This window comes from Arachis hypogaea, chromosome 3, assembly GCF_003086295.3.
Source record: "Arachis hypogaea cultivar Tifrunner chromosome 3, arahy.Tifrunner.gnm2.J5K5, whole genome shotgun sequence".
Lineage (NCBI taxonomy): Eukaryota > Viridiplantae > Streptophyta > Magnoliopsida > Fabales > Fabaceae > Arachis > Arachis hypogaea.
In genome coordinates, this window is record NC_092038.1 from 68,605,750 (window position 1) to 68,612,918 (window position 7,169).

A 7,169-nucleotide genomic window follows, 5' to 3' on the forward strand; every position below is an offset into this window, starting at 1 on the left:
TTGGTTTTCTTCCACCTTCTTGGTGAGATCTGCTAGCTGCTTGGTGATCATCTTATTTTGAGCCAGCAATGCATCCACGTGGTTCAGCTCTATTACTCCTTGAGTGTTGCTTCTTTCAGAGGCATAGAAGTAGTCACTCTCAGCTACCGTTTCAATGATATCTATGGCTTCTTCAATGGTTTTCTTGTTATTTAGAGATCCTTCTGATGAATGGTCTATAGCCTTCTTTGACTCATAAGAAAGACCTTCATTGAAAATGTGAAGTTGAACCCACTCATTGAACATGTTCGGTGGGCATCTTCTTGTTAAGTCCTTGAATCTCTCCCATGCCTCATAGAGAGTTTCACCATCTTGTTGCCTGAAAGATTGCACTTTAGCTCTCAGTCTGTTAATTCTCTGAGGAGGGTAGAATCTTGCCAAAAATTTGTTCACCACATCTTCCCAATTTGTTAAGTTCTCCTTCGGAAAGGATTCCAGCCACTTGGATGCTTTGTCCCTGAGTGAAAAAGGGAACAAAAGCAGCCTATAGACATCCGGATGGACTCCATTAGACTTCACAGTGTCACATATTCTCAGGAAGGTGGTTAGATGCTGATTGGGATCTTCTTGGGCACTTCCTCCAAATGAGCAGTTGTTCTGAACAAGGGTGATGAGCTGGGGTTTTAGTACAAAGTTGTTGGCATGTATGGTGGGCTTTTGGATGCTACTTCCACAGTTTTTTTAGTTTGGATTGATGTAAGAGCCTAGAACTCTCCTCTCTTGCCCAGCATGATTTGCAGGGCCTTCTATGGCATGGTTGTGAGCTTCTCCTTCATGATTGTTTTCCAAGTTCTCTTCCATGTTTGTTTCAAAGTACTCTTCCTCTTCCTCAGCACCAACAATTCTGTTCCCTCTTGTTTCCCTCCTTGATCTATGGAGGGTCCTCTTAGGTTCTGAATCAAAGGAAGTTGAAGCTCTGCCTCTTCTCCCTGTCATACAACTAACATAGCACACAGCAAGAGATAAAATGAAGTGATTATTCTTGTTAGAGTGATTGTTAGTATGAGTGGTGCAATTTATCAAACACTTAGTGGGTTAGTGAGCAGAATTGTAAGTAAATTCAAAGAAAAAGAAGATAACGAGGGGATAGGAGGTGAGGAAGAAACTAAATAAACTGAAGGTAAATGACTGAATAAAATATACAAACAAAAAAAATGCTCAATCTAGTGAACTTCCAACTTAATCATTGTTGATACAAAATCAATCCCCGACAACGGCGCCATAAACTTGATGCATGAAAACTTGTCTCTCAACAAATTTTCCTTTGGCAAGTATACCGAATTGTCGTCAAGTAAAAACTCACAATAGAGTGAGGTCGAATCCGACAGGGATTGATTGGTCAAACGAATTTAGTTGGAAGAATATGCTAGTTGAGCTAAACAGAGTGTAGTTGATGTTGCAGAAAATTCAATGGTGGGAAAGTAAATTACAGGAAATAAAGTGCATAATCTTAAATGGGGAATCGGGGAGATGAACATGAAAATAAATGGCAAAAAGTAAAGAGAATGGGTAGATTCAGAGATGGGAAATTCATTGGGCTCAGGAGATGTTGTATTCTCCGGATCAAATTCATTTTCATCTCTTCCTCAATCAAAGCATCTATTGATCTCCTTGGCAATCTTAACTGATTGGGTTCCAATTCCTTGTCAACCCAATCTCTCTAAGCTTGAACAATTGCCCAATTCCTTGATTTAATTGCTCATGAGAAGAGATAAAGTGTGGTCACTGATTATACCACATGTATTTCCAAATCAAAGTGTTGGGAGGATTACATGTCACTATATCTGCCCAGACCCCAATTTGGTCCAACATGAGAAAGCATTTCTAGCATGATCTCCTCATCCCTTTTCTAAGGCTCAAAGGAGATCCAATTATGGAGAGTTTCTTTTCCAACACAACTAACCAATTGAATTAAGATCGAAAGCTTTCTAGTAAATCAAGAGAAAAGAAAGAAGAAGAAGAATGAAAACTATAATTGATCCATCAAATTACAACAGAGGTCCCTAACCCAATGAAAGGGGTTTAGTTGTTCATAGCTCTGGAAATGGGAAATGGCAGAAAAGAATACATACTTAGCTAGAAAAATGCAGAAAAGTAAATATACAGAGGGTAGTTCTCCAAAGTGCCAAGCTTCTCTATAGTTCAAAACTACTCCTATATATACTACTCATCTTGATATTCTAGTGAGTTCTTCGAGTCTTGGATGTGGGCCTTAGATCTTGAGTTGAAGCAGTTATAATCTTTAGTAGGCTCACCTTGCAGAAAAGTGTGAGTTAGGCATGGGCGTTAGTGATGTTAACGTTAAGTGAGAATGTGGGTTCGAGAACGTTAGTGGCAATCACCTTTTTCACTAACGTTCCAACCTCATATAGTCCATGTTAACTTCAACGTTAGTGGCACTAACGTGACTACTAATGTTGCCTTATGATCCTTTGCAAGCGTTATTGGGAATCACATTTTCCAATAACGTTGCCGTGTGCCCCTCTTTCTTAACGTGGGCATGCCTATCTTCGAGAGCGTTAGTGACACTTGCCTTTGTCACTAGCGCTCCAAATGCCCCTCCTCTCCACGTTAGAGTTCACGTTAACTAGGTTAACGTAGCCAATAACGTGGTAGTGAATGCCATCTCCAACATTAGTGACAAAGGTGAGTGTCACTAACGTTGGCTCATCAATCTCAGCTCCACGTTAACTTTCACGTTAGTGGTCTTAACGTTATGACTAACGTGGGTAACGCTAGCTTGATCCAACGTTAGTGACAAAGGTGAGTGTCACTAACGTTGGCATTGTCTTACCTTCCACGTTAGAGTTTACGTTAACTAAGTTAACGTGACTCTTAACGTGGCCAATTGCCACCTTGTAGCATTAGTGGTGTTCACGTTTACCACTAATGCTGGAGCTCCCTTTATCTCCACATTAACTACCACATTAATGTAATTAACGGCAATTAACGTGGGTTTAAGATGGTTTCGCAGGCGTTATTGTCGACCACCTTTCTCATTAACGTTACAAGCTCATTCCCATTCCATGTTAGTGGTCACGTTAATTAGATTAACGTGGCTACTAACGTGGTTCTTCCTTGCTTCCTTTGTCCTGAAATTAAGCAAATAAAGTGCATCAAAGCTCTAGCTCACGTCATGAGATTATGCATCAATAATTTGTCATTCAATCCTTGTAAAATCCTCATGAAATCATGTAAAATTCACAATAGTTGCTTGAATCAAGGTGTAAGTGTATTTTCATCCAAAACTTGACTTATTCACTAAGAAAATACATGAAACTACCCTAAAACAGTAAAGAAAAGGTCAGTGAAACTGGCCAAGATGCCCTGATATCACAACACCAAACTTATAGCTTGCTTGTCCCTAAGCAAGTAATAAAACATAAGAAGAATGAATGAAAGAGACAAGATGAACAAAATAAAAGTAAAATTCCTGGATTATGGGGTATCATGCATAGCAACTTAGGTTCATTCCTTTACTAGGTTTTAGGCCTTTATCATGCTCTTGAACACTTGTTTGATTGCATCCTTTGAGACTTCCTAATTATTGATCCTCCTTTTCCATCCAGGATTTATTGCATTTCTTTTTAGGCTAAGTGCTCTGTAAGAGGGCGACTCTTTAAGATAAGCTTTTAGCCAACACTCCCGAACCAGTTGGTTCAAGGTGCTAGGTGTTAAGACACCCCTAAGGACTTACTCTCTCAAGTCTCTTTCCCCCATACATACACACCACAGGCACATAGTTTGTTATTTTTCTTTCTTGAAACCTTGGTGTCCAGCACCTCTTTGGGTTGCTAAGTGCTCTGTAGCAAAGGTTGCTCTTGATAGTGGATTTTCAGCTGATAATCCTGGATTAGTTAACCCAAGTTACCAGGTGATGGGGCACCCATAAGAGCTTATTCATCCAAGCATATCCTTTGCACATGAACACCACAGACACATGCCTCAATATTCAAACCCTTGGTGCCTAGCATTATTTCTCATTATTTTTCTTTCCTTTTCACTTTTATTACTCTTTCTCTTTTCTTATTGGGATTTCATTATTTGGTTAGTCTCATAGGATATGTTTCAAGCATAGATTCAGGATAGATAGTTGCCTTCCTACCTTGTTGGTGAACTAACTTAGCTAATTAATCACCCTACCACAAACATTCAAAATTCACTTTACAAGATAACTCCACTCTAGTTCTTTTCTTAACAATTTCTTTTTGATTGGCTTAAAGGACAAGCATACATATAAGCAAGATGACTATGAACACTAGGGACATTAGACTAGTGAGCATGGACCTAAGGAACAAAATTTTAAAGCATAATTGAAGATTCCTAAGCTACTATGGAAGCATCTTCTATTTCATACATGATTTTCCTTATTTAAAGCTTTGAAAAAGATAGAACAAAGAGGGAACTCCACCACCTTTCACTTATTGGTATGCTTATGTCCCTTTGTCTTGGGGTCCTCCTTGATTGCTTGAGTCCCCATTTCCTTTGCGCTTCCCGATCAGCTTTTTCCAGAAACCAGCATCCTCCATCTTCTTCTTTAATGCTTCCTTTTGCTGTTTCACCTTTCCCTCTTCTTGTTTTGTTAAGTCCTTACGAACTGCCTCATAACTTGGAATGGTAGGGTGCAAGTTATGCATATGCCCAGTCATATAAGTTAACTTAGCCTGAGTGTTTATGCTAAATTCTTCTCGATGCTGTTGCGTTCCTTCGTTGAGCACACTGAATTCGTTGAATGCTTTCATCTGGGCTATCTGGCATTGGTTGAGGTCTTGAAGGCGTTTGTCCTGGCTCTCTTGCCATTTGGACACTTGATTGATGGCTTGGGTGAGCTGGGAGTAATGCTCCTGTTGCAACTCCATTTGCTGTTTTCGCCACTCTCTTTGTTGATCCATCCAGCTAGAGAGTAGTTCTTCTTGACGATCCATCCTTTGAGCTTGGACATGTAGTTGTTGTTCTTGTCCCTCCATATAGCTACTTGCCATATACTCAATGGCTTTTCTGATGTGAAACAGATTTATATTGGTTGGATCATATTGTCATTCTTGCTGGTACCCTGTTTGTTTGGGTTCTTCTTGGTGAGGTTCTTCTTGGTGGGGCTCTTCTTGTGCAGTTCTTTTCCTTATCTGAGGTCTCCTTTGCTGTTGAGCGGGTGTCACATAGTTTATGTGTTGGAGCATGACTAACCTCCCAGGATTTACCCATTGTGGATTGTTGTCTTCGAATACAACCTTGGCTTTCATGCATAGTCTCAGGATGGTGCTGGGGTACCAAAGTCTAGCACCCGGATCATTCTTCTCGGCTGAGTCTTGGATCCCTTCAGCTATAATTTCTTGCACATTAATGCTTCCACCCTTTACTAAGCAATGTACCATGGTAGCTCGAGCAATATTGACCTCAGAATTATTTGCGGCTGGAAGGATAGACCTCCTTACGAGCTCAAACCATCCCTTGGCTTCCGGGATGAGTTCTCCTCTCCTAATGAACTGCAGCCTCTTGTCTGAGTACCTTTCCCAATCAGACCCCATAACACATATATCATTCACGATTTCTTCAAGTTCATCTTCGTCTGGGGCATTGCTTATTCTTACTTGATAACTGAGTTCATTGAAATGTGGCGATTTCAGCTGAAGAGTCCTTGTTGTAACATTGGGTCTGAAGTCCACCTATATTCCTCTTACGTAACTTTTGAAGGTGGGGGCCCTAGTACTATCTTCTCTGGCCGCATTTGCATAGAACTCCTTGATGAGATTTGCATTTATCTTTGTCTCTGGGTTGGTGAGCTTTTGCCAACCCCTCTGTGCAATCTTCTCTCTGATCTTTGGGCATTCATCCTCGTTGAACTGGAATTTTAATTCTGGCAAGATTTTCTTATTTTGATCCGTTCATATTGGAGCTCATGGAAGGCAGTCTTGAATCTTCCAGCATCGGAAGGAGGCTGCTCCATAGGCTCCTTCCCTCTTCTTCTTTTAGAGCTAGATGAAGCCATGAGTGATGGTTGGTATGTTTGCGGCTCACAAGATGTGGCTAGGAGGGTGTGTATGGAACTTTTGGTAGAGGATGAAGTATGTGCGTTCGAGAGAAGGAAGGGAGATGAATTAGAATAACAAGTATGTACGGAGAGGTTGTAGAATGGGGATCATTTATATAGAGGGATGATGGGCGTTTGAAAGGTGTGGATTGATAGTGTTGTTTTAATGACGGACGGTTGGGGTTTGCTATTGGATGAGCACGAGGATTACCCCTTTTATGAGGGTGTTGGTTCGACCTCCAAGGCTATCCAACTCCCAATGTTGCATGGTAACACTTCCAAAGATACTCCCTTTGAAGACAAGTGTGTAGTCTCCTTAGTATAGTGGCCGAATCTCCCTTATTTGATTGTCCTATCAAGTACCACCAATACCCTTCTTGATTTCCTATACAAGACAAAAGGAATGCAAAATGATTAATTGAATTTTTCGTGGGAAGAATTAAAGTGTGAAGTAGCTACTATTAAAATCTTTTTCTTTTGTTTTTCAAATAACTAAATGCTTTTCATGAATACAAATCAATCGACCACTCAATTTCCCATGCATGCAATCGTTAGTAATACCAAATTTGTTTGTGGTCATATGGTGTAACAAGACTCAAAATGAATCTCATACCATTGAGTGTGTTCAAGCCCTCTTAGTGTGCCTTGAACACCAAACTTATCATGTACTATATGCTGCATGTAGGGATTCTTATATTGTTTGTCGAAGTTAATTTAGAATCCATAAAATTTGATTTATTACTACTATTAGAGATTAAAGAGAAATGGTGTAGAACATGGGTTGCCTCCCATTAAGCGCTTCTTTAGCGTCATTAGCTTGACGTTTGGCCTTTGTCAGGGTGGTTGGTAGTGCTTCAAATCCTCCCCCTTGCAATGAACCTGTTTCCATTGGCTTTGTTAAGAAGTTCCACATGTTCTAAAGACAAGATTTTTTTGATGGTGTATACTGGAGGTAGCTGAGATGGAATAGTGGGGAGATGGGGTGGTATGGATGGAAAGTATGCAGAGACCACTTCATCTCCTGGAGAGAAATCTTTTATAGGGATCTTCTTATTTTTACATCCCCTTGGGACCTTTTTTCTTGTGTCCCTTGATGTAACTT

General features: G+C 40.3%; 1 non-coding gene across 1 annotated transcript; it reads left to right on the plus strand.

The window, feature by feature from the left end:
• Positions 1 to 279: 279 nt before the first annotated feature.
• LOC112793769 (small nucleolar RNA R71) lies at positions 280 to 387 on the plus strand. Its single transcript, XR_003198465.1, has one exon. It is a non-coding gene; the product is annotated as a small nucleolar RNA R71 (small nucleolar RNA).
• The last annotated feature ends 6,782 nt before the right edge of the window (positions 388 to 7,169 follow it).